This window comes from Cornus florida, unplaced genomic scaffold, assembly GCF_030987335.1.
Source record: "Cornus florida cultivar Cherokee Brave unplaced genomic scaffold, ASM3098733v1 CherokeeBrave_3.0.0_Hap2_Chr11, whole genome shotgun sequence".
NCBI lineage: Eukaryota > Viridiplantae > Streptophyta > Magnoliopsida > Cornales > Cornaceae > Cornus > Cornus florida.
The window spans coordinates 92,251,591-92,265,987 of record NW_026775581.1 but is presented as its reverse complement, the minus strand read 5'-3'; the positions used below and the strand labels follow the sequence as shown (position 1 = coordinate 92,265,987).

Here is a 14,397-nt window from a genome sequence, read left to right as displayed (position 1 = left end):
GGAAAATGTTGCGATGTAACCCCAACGACCAAACATTTTCTTAACATTATAACACTCACACTTTGAAACATTCTTTTTCGGCCAGTCATGTACCCTACAAATCCTCTCATTTTTTTTCCCTCACAAATAAACATGAAAACCCCTAATAACTGAACAATAAAATAGCGATAAATTAAATTCACCAATAATTTTCTATTTATGGGTTTCTTACCAAAATTGTGTTTATATTTGTTTCTGCCATTCAGTTCATATGGAAATCAGATGATTTCCTAAAAAAGTCAAATCTCAAAATTATGAATCGTACCTGATTAAGGTTAGAAATAAGGCGATTTGTTGCTTCGATTTGGAAATGCACTCCCGCTTAGCTTTAGAAATACACTGCTGCTTCATTTTGGAAGGAAATCAGAATCTGCAATTTCATTGTGACTGACAGAACCGTTGCTCCTTTTTGGAAACAATTTGTAGCATCCAAATTTTGGGTTGATTCATACAACAGTCGCTGCTTCTGGATTCTATTTGGAAAGAAATAAATTTCTAAAATGCCTTTATTCATATTTTAGGAGAGACGAAGGCTACGGCGGGATTTTATTGCTATTTCAAATGTCGCCTGAAATGAGGGAGGGAAGAGGAAGAAGAAATAAGGGAGGGAACACAAAATGGGTGTTCTGCAACAGTATATACATAGATATATATATATATACACCAAAATTCTGTATTCCAAAAATATATTTTTTTACCCAAACATGATTAACACTGTTCATTGACCCAAAATGGAGGAAATGGGGCAATGTGGGACTGGAGGTGATCCTCGTCCAAAGTCCATGATTGAAGTCCAACACCACCTACTTGCTGTCGGTAGACAGTGATCTGCCACATTATTTCAATGAGATTTTTCCTCTGCAATAATACATAAATAGTTTATCTTAATCTAATTGAAGTTTTTTTTTTTTTTTATCTATGTTTAATTCTTGTTATGCCCAGCACAACACTCCCCCAGTGTAAAAGCTCAAGCACCTGCCAATCTAAAAGGAAATAATAATAATAATAATAAAACAAGCTTGGTGTGTGACACGTGTCACACACCAAGCCCACCTCACTCCCATGAACACATTTACTCAAAAACAGCACTCACCCAGACTCACGTACACATGCTGAGACACCATAAAGTCTGCTGTGCCGTGCGGAATAAATGGGTGCCATGAGTAAAGTTGTGGCGTATGAAAATAAATAGATAGGGTCACAGGTAAATTTGTGGCACGTAAAAAAGTATTAACGCCACAAAATGACTTTGAGACACATAAGAAATACAATGAATTAAAGTTTCTTTTGTGGCAACCCAAAAATATCACAAGCCACAATAAGCCTTGTACTACTTGGGGAATGGCCTTAACATTATTTAAAGCTCGGTGTCACGAAGTGATTCCTAAGACGCTTGGAGGATGGAAGATACCCATGTTGGTTGGCAAAGAGCAGAGTTTGACTGGGAATGGTTCCAGGGAAGGGGCGTGCAGGAGCACATGATGGTACCTCTTCAGAGTTTAGGCAGGTCGACTCGGTTAAGTGCGAGGAGCTTGTCGCTGGTCGTGGACTTGACTATGAAAAAGGGAGTTGGCCATCCCTGCACAAACTGGTCGGAAGCTGGAGCCGTTCTCGTGATGAGACCAAGGCAGGTCGAAACTAGTCAGCATGTATCCTTGGGAGGGTAGGTCATGGTGGCTGACCAGGGCGCTTGCGCGAGCTAAAGCAATGCCTTAGTGCTATACGGGCCGTGCCGCTACGCCAAATCTCTAGGCTCGTGACAAATGGTATCAGAGCAAGACTTGGGGTAAAGCACGGTGGGGTGCCCCTTTGCCGGTCCGGGAGGGGTCAGAAAATGAAGACGGTGCACTGAAGCTACGTCAATGAGGAGGAATCAATGCAGTTGGGGGGGGGGGGGGGGAGAGCCTCCATCTCCCCAGGAAGAGGCGTCCGTTGAAGTTGCGCACCGGAGGGCCGGAGGGCCGCGCACACCAAAGTTCGTGCAAGCTCCTTGGGTGATGCAAACCATGGTGAAGGGCGAGCATCAAGTCGGTAGGAGGCCTTTGCTTGCTCAGGATGTCGCGGAGGTGGCATGACAGAGAAGAGTCACGTCCTTGAGGAGTGGACGTCCCCTTAGTCCGAGTCCTATCATTGGGCGAGTGCAGTGCAGGGAGCTGCACAAGGAAGTTATGGTGGGAAGGTGAGCATACCATTTGGAGGCAGACTTTGGAAGGGAGTAGACGCAGTAGTGAAGTGCTGCACTGCGACGAGGGCGTCGCAGGATTTGGGTGGGGGAGAGTGTCACGAAGTGATTCTTAAGACGCTTAGAGGATGGAAGACACGCATGCTGGTTGGCAAAGAGTAGAGTTTGACTGGGAATGGTTCTAGGGAAGGGTCGTGCAGGAGCATAGGATGGTACCTCTTCAGAGTTCAGGCAGGTCGACTCGGTTGAGTGCGGGGAGCTTGTCGCTGGTCGTGGACTTGACTATGAAGAAGGGAGTTGGCCATCCCTGCACAAACTAGTCAGGAGCTGGAGTCGTTTCCCTTATGAGACTAAGGCAGGTCGAAACCAGTCAACATGTATCCTTGGGAGGGCAGGTCGTGGTGGCTGACCAGGGCGCTTACGCGAGTTAAAGCAACGCCTTGGTGCCGCACGGGCTTTGCCGCTGTGCCAAATCTCTAGGCTCGTGACACTGGGCCTAATTTCCTATGTAGTCTGGTTATGATGAGGATTAAACCGGGATGACGGGTATAAAAGGATATACTGTCATTGGTAGAGTTATCCTTTTTGTAAACCATACCCGTCTTGCTTTTATGCATTTTACTCCAGCATTCACACGCCATTCACATTTTTATGAAACTTGCATATTTTTTAAAATACCATATCAAATTAAATGAGGTGATGTAGTAAGTGGAGAAATATAAAGTCAATTGTTTTTCCTCCAAAATTATTGCATTTCCTCATTTAATCATATTTTTCTAAAATTGCATATTTTTTTAAAAGACTCATGCATCATTAAAATTTGAGAAAGTCAAAAACTATTTTCATTGTAATGTTTCCAATTTTTACCATTTTTCAATTTCTAAAATTTGCCGATTTTTCGAGGTCATTTTCGTCTTTTCCCGTTTTACGTGCCGGACACCGTGGGGTGTGTCGGATGTATTTGAGAGTTGGTTGGGGCATTTCTTTGAGTTCAAGACTCTTGGATATGCAACGGTCGCCATTTCGGCATTTTTACGTTTTTCAAGCCGGAAAGTCTCAGGTGGGACTCGCTACCGAAATTGTTGTACACGAGAGTTGTGTTTTGAGTCCATTACACTTCATGTAGTATTATTTAATGAACAATTGTGTGATACATGTTTGATTGTGGTTGTATCATAGTTAGTGGATGTATATTTAAATTTGTGATGTAAAGTTAAAATTAAAAAGATATTTTTATATATAGTCGCGTGTAATACCCCTAATTTTAAAAGGATATTTCTGGTATTTAATTTAATTTTTGATTTAATTGTTTTTATTTGATTAATTGTTTACTTATTTAGTGTGTTGATTAAATGGCATGTATTTTGTTTAATTGTTAATTCTTTATTTGTTAATTATTTGCTTAATTGTTAATTATTTATTTGTTTTAATTATTTGATTAATTGTTAATTATTAATGATTTGTTAATGGTTGTTTTTATTTATTTATTTAATTCATTATTATTATATTTCTGGTACTTATAAACTTATGTAAGTTCTTATAGCCGACACTGTTTTAAACCTAGTTTGTTCAATGGGCTAAGTTATTTAGGGATTAGGGTTAAAGTTTAAGTCTATAAATATATAAATGTACTGGGGGTTAGAGTTTTAGACAAACATAAGGTTACGTCTGTAACACAAGGGGCTGCTAAGAAACAGAGCGTGAACTTGGGGAATTGGCAGAGCAGTTCAAGAGAGAGTACAGAAACTATGGAATTAGAGTTTCAAAGTCTAAAACTCAAGGCAAGTCTTGTTCTTCTCTTTCCCTTTAATTCGTGTTCTGTGCATGCCTGGTTAGACTTCAGGGATTAATTAAAGGCTAAAAACGGATTAAACCAACATGATATCAAGTCTTGTATGCATGTATGAATTATATTAATCTCATTGAAATAAGTGATTTGTATAAACCTTGATGTATTCTGTTATTGGTTCTTCTCGGTGTTTATGTTTAATTTTTGGGTTAAGTTGAGATCATGATTGTGTACTGATGATTAGTAATTAATCTGGGACTGAGATTAAACTCTGAATCAAGTAGTAAAAACAGTATTCAAATTTCACCGAAGAAATCTGTTTTGAATCGAATTAGTTTAGAACTAAGAATTCTATAATTGTTTGCTTAAAAAAGGGTTGTGTTCTATACAAGTTAGGATTGGTTAACAATGGGTTAAGATTACCCTAGAACTAAGATTGAACCCTAGAACAACCATTAAGAACCTTACAGAGGTCTGGAAAACACCACAGTCGAAGAAGATGCAGCAGAACGGACGTCGGCAACTAAGGGGAGAAGAGCAGGCTCCAAGAAGAAGAGGAACCGACACTTTCTACCTTAGAGCCAGCTCCAAAGGAAGGTGGAGCCGGCTCTAGCATCTAGGAGCCGGCTCCTAGATCAATGGAGCAGGCTCTTTTGAAAAAAAGAGCAGGCTCTTTGTTTTGAATGAGCCTGCTCTCAGTTGAACGCACTAAATTTGGTTTCTGTGCACTGTTTGGTCTATATAGGTTCTTGGAACTTTGTTTAAACTGTTTTAAATTGTTGTTGGGTCTGGAATAAACTTGTTACACTAAGGGAAATATTAATCCATGATTGGGTTAAGGATTGGAGCAAATTAAATTTAAGAAATATTGAGAGTTGCTAACTGTTTTGAACATTTAAAACCATGTACTGGAACTTGGAATTTTTCTGGCATATATATTTTATTACTGTTTGGTTGTATTTAAACAGAAGTATAAGAATAATAAATACTCGAATTCATCTATTCTTGATATGGAATAAATGGATAAGTATACTTTGTAAATTCTATCAATTTATGGATTTTATGGAGAACTTGAGTGCTATGACTCATATTAGCAACTTTAATGAATGGAATGTGATGCTTAGGTTCTGTAATGATTTTCCTAACATCATGTGATATGTATTAAATTGTATTTATGCATATTCTGGATAATGGTTGATAAATAACAGTAATTATCTTAATAATTATGTTGGATGGATTGGATTGTATGTACCGGTATGGGACGGTGACATACTAAGTATGGACTAGTTAAAACACTAAGTTCTACCTAATTTGGATTAAGGTATGGATTAATTGTAAAGGTTAAGTCCTTCACCTACATGTGTCATATCAATTGTGAATTGAGTGACCTACTTTTGGTTTCAGGATGGATGTGTTATACATTATATCAAACCACTACAAGGTTGGATGATATTTTGTATTAGGAGGAATACGGACTTTATATATATATATTATATGGTGCCGTGGTATGAGCTTGAGTCTCATGACCATGGTTAGGGTGCGTATATCGCCTAGGATGGATAACTGGACATAGGTGTTGCTCCCTGGTAGGTTTAGGTACTCATGCCCACCTTAGGGTACGTATTTGCATGTTGCATTCTATTCAGGCTGAGACAGATACTGGACTAGCGAGCGTACTATAGTGTGTACTATATACTTATATGGACTACTCTAGATATTGTTGAGTCTTCCTAGGATGTATCTGCGTATCGGATTACTATATGGATTGTAGTAGATCAGGACTTGTATGTGGGCCTGACCCACTTCTTTATTTTTCAGATGTTCGTCAGTTCCAGGGTTAGAGTTTGGACGTGCAGAGCAGATACAGATATTCATTCGTCCGACTATGTAGGAATCTTCTTTATGCTAGCTTTAGATTTTATTTCCATTATTTCAGTTTCGGTTTGAGAATCTTTAATAAGGCGTCCAATGGATGGATTCCCAAGTTGTAAAGGTATGGAGTTTAGATTTAACAGATTTCAATAATTATATTATTTTAAGGATTTTCAATTAGCATTCTTTCAGCTTATCATTTTTATTTCTTATTTTATCTTGTATTCTGTGTTCGGTTACATATTAATTGTTTGATATCCCTCGGGTTTGGGCCTGGGCTTGATCAACTCGTGTCTCGGAACCGAGGGGTGTCACAGTTGGTATCAGAGCACTCTAGGTTCAAGTGTCTCTAGGATTTTATCGTATAAGACTTTCGCGGAGCGTTCTCTATTGTTTAGAGCTTAAGTTTAGGATTCTTTGTAATCTTTAAGGTTCGGTTTAATCGTACTGATGTCTGTCTGTCTATGTTGACAAAATGGCTAACGCAAGAACTAGACGGAACAATCGGCAACGAAGGGAAGCGGCCCGTAGGCAACGTCAGGAGGATGAAGGTCAGTTATATGAGGAGCAGGAGGAAGTTCAGTAGACTCGGGATCAGGGAGGAGATCCAGAGTTTCCTCCTCACCTCAATGACCTTATTGTTCGGGCTATAGAAGCAGGGATAACAGCTGCACTTCAGAATCAGCCTCAGGTACAGCTGGCACCGTTACCAACACCGGTTGTTCAGACTGATACTTGGGAGAAGGCTAGGAGTTCTTTCACATATGGGAGCCCACCTGAGTTTACAGGCTCCACCGATGCGAGAGCAGCTCATCAGTGGAAACAGGACATCGAGCGACATCTTCGCTTGGTTCAGTGCACGAAGGTTCAGAAGCAGATGCTTGCTACCTTCAAGCTAGTTGGGGATGCACTACAGTGGTGGGAGTCAGTTACCACCATAGAGGAGATTATGGCTTTGACTTATGATGAGTTCAGTGCACGCTTTGAAGAAAAGTATTTTCCTTATGCAATCAGGGCAGTCATGAAAACTGAGCTTCTCAATCTGCAACAGGGAAACATGACAGTGGCAGAGTATGAGCAGCAGTTTACACGTTTGTCTCTCTTTCCACCGGAGGAGGTGGATAGAGAGGAGAAGAAGCGCAACAGTTTCGTCAAGGGCCTGATGTGGTCTATCAAGAGAGCTATTACAGGTAGTCCAGCCTATACTACCTATGCTCAAGTGGTAGACGCCGTGCTACAGCAGTATTAGTTGACTGTGGATATCAGACAGGCCAAGGGTGAGAAGCGGGGTGACAGAGACTCTGCTAATCAGTCAGCTAAGAAAAAGGAATGGGAACTGACACCGACAGAACTACAAGGCTAAATTCCAGGGACAACAACCTTGGAAGAAGCACAAGGGTGGTTCAGATGCTCCCAAGGATGTGGCACCTATTCAGCGTCAACAGAATGGGGGACCGCAGGCAGGACAGGGTCAGCCACAGGCTAACCAACAGAGGAGGCCATTTGGTACTTTCCAGGGTAGTTGTTATACTTATGGAGAGTATGGTTACACTTCCAGGCAGTGTCTTAGGCACCACCTACTAAGTAATTTACTCACCCCTTTATTATTAACAATTTTCAGTATACAGGAAGAAAGTGGCGGACGATGCTCCTCTACAGGTCTTGAAAGGTTAGTGGACTTTTTTGACCTACTTTGTAGTTATGATCTCATTTAATAATAATAATTATTATTATTATTTTTTTATAAACCCTGGAATGATACGTATAATATGTATTGACATAGGAAAGGACGGCAGTGTCTGTTTTTTTAAATCAAAACCATTTTCTTTAGGTCAAAGTGAGAAAAACACCATTAATGTTTACATTTTGGACAAATAACACCCTTATCCTTTATTTTGGGTATAGAAGTCAGTTAAGTTTGAAAAATGTGGCAAAAAAGGGCTTAATGTCTATATTATGTCAGAAAATGACCTTTAAGAAGTCATGTGCGTGGCACACGGCTATTTTAAGTTATAAAATTTCTAAAACACCTTTTTACTCTCCCCAAAATGCCCTTTATACCATTTTATATATAAATCATTGTAACGACCCAAATCCACTGGATTCGGATCATCAAACAGGTCCTCGCTTGACCCAAAATCATCCAAGGGTAATATAGTCCTTTCGCGTTAAATTTATAAATTAAAGTCTAAAAAGGACAAGATGGTAATTTGCCACAATTCAAATGGTTTGAGACCCAAAGGACATAAATGTCATTTACTCGTATTACATAATAAATAAAATAAAGTTTGGGACAACGTAGTATTTTCTATGGTTAAAATATAATTATTATATTTTATTGGGTAATCTAATGCGTGACAATACACTTGAGTTAGTGGTTAAGAGCAAAATGGTAAAATAAGCCACAAACATTTACTACACAGGAATCGGTCGATGTATGGGAGACTACACGTCAACTGGTTAAAGTTGTGTACAGTGGAAAAACTCACTGCCAAGATACCGGTCGACGTGTGGGAAACTCACGTCGACTGGTTCAGGTCATTCGGTCGACGTATGGAATTTCACGTCGACTGGTTGGGTTATCCACATTCACAATGCCCACTATCCAAAGGAAACCGAGATACACCAACATTTGATAACAACCACCTAACACCACTACACTCACGTACATATTTTAATACATTTCAACACCCAATACAATAACAACAACCACATTATTAACGTAATTTACAACACGTTACATAAAATACACTAAAGGATTTAGTGTGATTAAAACTTAATTACATTTCCCCAATGGCCATATACAAAATGAACCTAAATACTCCACATGTTGCAAAATAATACATTTTGAGTCAACACTTTACAAAATTAGGCCCAATTATAAAAGATAGCAAAAGAAACGTTTTTCTACTCCCCAAGCTAAGGATGGGGTGGATTGTCGTCCGCTACTTCTTTTTCGTGTCCTGAAAAATGTTAAATATAAAAGGATGAGCATATTGCTCAGTAGGTTGTGCCTAAGACACACTCTTGTAATTCCGTGAATCTAAACAATGAATAGAGATATAGAAAACGGGATCACGCTATGCCGAGGAAATACAGCATCAGTTTCAAGTCCAAATGAACAGTATGGTGCTATGAAGTGTAATACCGTGCCATGTCGCTCCCCATTTTAAAAATCCAATCCATCATTTTTCAAACTGTTAATATAACCTGTCCCTTGGTGACTCCGCGGTGACACGAGAGAAGGATTGTTCACTGTCCCTGACCCTTGGTACCTCCACGGCGTCAGATAGCTCAACCACGTTAGGGTGATTTCCCTAGTTCCCTCTAGGTTACATTAACTCAACGGACCTTTGGTACCTCCGCAGCGTCCGAGTTTTTTCAAAACCATCTTATCAAAACTTTCCCCAAAAATCCATTTTTCTTTCATTTCAAATCATTCTCCTTCTTTCATACCCAATGATATGCATGTGTGTCTCATACTTTCAATGTTACAACAATAAGGGATTTTCATATTACACAAATAAGCATGCTTCCATTTAATAAGTTCTAGCAAGTTAACGAGCACAATAGGCATAGAAAATTTACAATTAGGCATGTTTTTCATACAAATAAACCAATACACATAGCTACATGCTTCATATACACAATTAAATCATTTAAGAAACAATCAACTCAAATTAAGTATACCTGACAACAATTATAGTAGAAAAATTCACAAAAGTATAAGAAAGTGGGAATTAAAAACCCCTACCTCAAGCTGGATGAAAATCCCCAATTTATACCCTAGACTTTTCGAAATTGCAAGGTTGGCCAAACAAGAAATTGTTTGAATCAACGTGAAGGTCTCGCCAAGCTCTTCAAATTGCCACAAACGGCTTCTAAAAATTCCAAGTAGTGAAGGAGGAATCAAGATTTGAAGTTTGAAACCCCAAAGAAAAAGAAAACTCTAGAAGAATAAGGAGGGGGAGAGAGCTACGGGAGAATGAGAGAAAATGAGAGGCCTAAATGGCCTTCCAAATAATAAAAGAGGTGGGGGTGGGGGAGGGGGAGAGAGCTACGGGAGAATGAGAGAAAATGAGAGGCCTAAATGGCTTTCCAAATAATAAAAGAGGTGGTGGTGGGTCCCACCACCAAAAACAATTTCTTTTCCTTTTATTTTTATTTTCTTTTTACATCACACACTTACATATACACATTTAATTCACAATCACTTAAAACACAATAAATAAAATAAATATGATGCAAATGGACCCGACTAAAATCCTCGTATGCAACAATTCTGGTAGCGGGTCTCACACAGGACTGTCCGGCCCGAAAAACTGAAAAAAGTAAAAATGACAAACCTTGCATTTCAAAGAGTCCTAAAACTCAATGAAATGCCCCAAACAACTCTCCGACACACACGACACGCTTCACGGTGTCCGGTACACGACGTGAAAAGACGTAAATGCCCTTGCAGAGACAGAAATTCTGAAAAATTAAAAAATAATGAAAAACAAAAACATTACAATCACATTTCCATCTCTTTTTGCAAACCCATCACCCTCTTTCTCTGGCCTCTCTTTTTCTCTTTCTACTCCCAAATTATCGCTTTATCTGGTCTTTTTACTCCAGTCCACTCCACTCCACCGTAAGTTTCTCCCTCTCTCTCTCTATATATATATAACACCCTTCAGAGAAACACAAAAACACCCCTAACGTTTACATTTTGGGCAAATAACATCCCTATGGCACTTTAGTCTTTTAATCGCTCCACTAACAACAGGCCCTTGTTCACACCAAAAGTAAAGGTTGGGAACTTTTGAGAACCTAGAGGGGGTTATATACCCTATACGCATACTATAGGGATGTTTATTGCTTGCATTTCTTTTTCTTTAATGCAATTGCAACTCTTTCGTGAACTTTTTAGGGATAAAAATATGGGAATATTATTTTAAAATGTGGTAACTATAATATTTTACGGATGCCTTAGGGGTGCCTAACACCTCCCCTGGCATAATCGAATCCCCGATTTAATGAATCTAAGTTACGTAGACTTATATGCAGTCACTATAAAAAAATATATTGTAACGACCCGAACCCGAGAGTCCAAATCACTAACAGGGCCTTTACCCGAACCCGAGGTCGTCTAAGGGCACTATAGTCAATTCTAAGGTCGATACATAATATACATGCCACCCGAAGGATTATACGAAAAAAAATGAGATCACAACTAAAAAAGATTGTCAAAATAGTCTACTAACTCATCAAACTTGTGGAGGAGTGTCGTCCGCCATTTCTTCCTGTGACATGAAAAAATATAATTAATATAATGGGGTGAACACAACCGCTCAGTACGAGGTGTCTAAGACACACCTCTTAATGACCCCGTGAATCCACACAAGCGTAGGGTAAAAGTAAATGGGATCGTATTAATCGGGGGAAAAACATAACAACAACAACAATATCATCAACAACTACAAAACAGGTCATCTAATTATATGTATACAATGCATGCCAATGTAATACAATGACATGCCAATGTCGCTTCCCATTTTTGAAACATTTCTGTTTCACCATTCCAAACCGTTAATGCAACCCGACCAATAGCACCTTTATGGCGCCACGAGGGAAGGATTGGCTAGCTATCTCCGACCACATGGCACCTCCATGTCGTCGTTCTGGGCCTAGGTAACTCAACCACGTTAGAGTCTCTTCCTAAGTCCCTCTAAATCACATTAACACCATGAACAACTAGACACCTCCTAAGCGTTCGAGTTTTCGCAAACCCTTTTCAAAACATTTTTTCCCAAAATAATTTCTATTTGCTTTTCAAAACATTTCCCCTTTTTCTTTCCCAATGGAATGCATGAATACTTCGTGCTTATCAAATGTCATAATTTTATACAATCCAACCTTACAACGTTATATGCTTAACAAGGAAATTCTCATAAAAATATAACATGCTCATTAACAACCAAATTTCAGTAGCTAAGCATAAAGGATAAAAACACAATCACCTAAACATGCTTCTCAAATCAATTCAATAAACTGCATATACACATACCACTTACACATAAAACTCACATGGATAAACAATATATATATATATATATATATATATATATATATATATATATATATTACTTTATAACAAATTCTTAAGAAATAACCACAATTAAGCATATTATACATCATATATAGAAAAATGCGTCACTAGAATCAAAGAGATCATGGATTAGATGTCACGCCCCGAAAATTCTAATAAACAAATACAAATATATCAAAATACACTCAGGATCACAATAAAAATACCATCTTTTATACAAAGCCAGCTTCCTCAAAAATACAAAAAAATTCTCCAAATAATAAAATCAATCCTGCAACGCCGACTCTTCAGTACTAAACCCGAATCTAGCAATCCCCGTTCATCTTCGGTACTTGAAACTGGAGGGTGGTGAGACAAAAGTCCCAATAGAAAAAATACATATGCATGTCATTCAAGGTATAGAGAACCCTACACTAAAAAGAGATTTCCTCACTAAATCACCAAGCTTCAAGCTCCCAAACTCCTCTGCAGACTCTCGAACCTCTGTCCTCAGACTCTCTGTTTGTCTCTTTGCTCACTCTAATTTCTCTTACTTTCCTCATCTGTCCTTTTTACTTGGCAGTGCACACAACACAATAAATAGGCCATTCCACCGACCCAAACCATACAGCTCACCCAACAAGTAATAAATAAGTGGACCCCACCACCCATGCCTTCTTTTCATTCATCAAACCCACACCACAAAATAAGCCACGTGAAGGAGACAAAGCAAGAAGAAAATTTTGGCCAAAAATAAATCTTCAGTGGGCCCTGCAAGTACACATATCGTCACCACAATTTCATTATCATCACCCATCATTCGGTTGCCTTCTCTCTTATCACCATAACCCATTTATATATATATATATATATATATATATATAAGTAATCAAATCAAAAACTAACCCATTCACCAACTCCATCCATCATATCATATTTTATATATATATATTTAGAAACTTATCTTACATCCAAATCAATTCCAAGCCACCTGATAAAAAAACAAAGTCAAAAAGTCTTGCCCCATTTAATAACTAAGTGGAGCCCACCAACATCACATTTTTTTTCTTTTCTCCGTTACGACTCCTCCTTATCACTTTGGTGCAAATACATATATATCTATATATAATAAAAACTTACCAAATCAATTATCATGGGACCCGCAACACAAAATCTCAATTTTCTCCTCATTTCTTTCTACTTCCGCGGCAAGCATCCCACAACAGACCACGTGTATATATGAACTGTATAAAATAACAAGAATAAACCTCCACTTAAACATACTCAAAAATAAAATAAAAATAAAGTAATAATAATAATAAATTCAAATTATAAATTCAAATCTACAAAAATCCTGGTCATCACATTAAAATATTCCTACCTCAAGAAATAAAGAAAACCTAAATTTTAGTTCAAAAATTCAAAATTCAAGGATGGGCAAATCAAGATCAACTCCGATCAAAACATAATCCTCGACAAGCTCGTCAACTTTGCCTTTTATGACAAAATCGAATTCCAAATGAAAGATGATGAAATCAAGCTTTATAATTTGTGATTTAGTGAGAGAAAAATAGATTTCATGTAGGAGAGAGAAAGAGGCTGCGTGAAGAATGAGAAAAATGAGACTGCTGACAGACTTTAGGCCATATACAATGATATATCATAATGGTGGATCCCATGCCTTAAGAAAATATCTCCACTAACATTAACTTATATATATACACAAATCAAATTACAACCAATAAATTAAACATGCTACCACACAAAAATGCATTAATTAATAATGAATGAATTGCAATGAACCCGAATTAAAATCTCCGTGCTCAACGACTTCGATAACGGGTCCCACCTTCCCGGAAAAAAAGAAAAAATACTAAAATGGCAATTAATGCATTTCTAAGAGTCCTGAACTCAAAGAAATGTTCCAACCAATTCTCACACACCCAGCACATCCCACAGTGTCCAACACGTAAAACGAGACAAGATAAAAACAGAAAAATCAAAAAATCCTAGAAAATGGAAAATAGAAAAAAATCAAGATCATTACATGCATTTTTAAAATATCTTGGACAATATTCAAAAAAATAATATTTTATAAAATATATATATTTTGAAAGTAACTTGACAAACCAAAATCCAATGTTAGGTAGCCACTCCATAAATTTTCACATAAGACCCTTAAGTCAAATAATTTCGTCGCATTGAGCTATTATTTTAGTTTAACTGTTCCATTTTAAAAATAATTTAATTTTCCAAAACATTTACCCCTCAGGTGCATGTCGAAAATTCGGGCGGGGCACAGTTTCTCTTTCCTATCTTTGGAAGATTTGCAAGCTGCAACTTGTATCCAAAGTTGACTTATTTTAACACAGTTGGCCTTTTTTTATTCTAAAGCACCCACCACTTCTTCAAGAGCAATAATTATACGTCATCTGTCATTGTAAT

General features: G+C 38.0%; 1 long non-coding RNA gene across 1 annotated transcript; it reads right to left on the bottom strand.

Moving 5' to 3' along the window:
- Positions 1–12,033: 12,033 nt before the first annotated feature.
- On the bottom strand, positions 12,034–14,216 carry LOC132284090 (uncharacterized). Its single transcript, XR_009472200.1, has 2 exons — positions 13,334–14,216; positions 12,034–13,196 (listed from the first exon to the last, which is right to left on the bottom strand). It is a non-coding gene; the product is annotated as an uncharacterized LOC132284090 (long non-coding RNA).
- Positions 14,217–14,397: the final 181 nt, after the last annotated feature.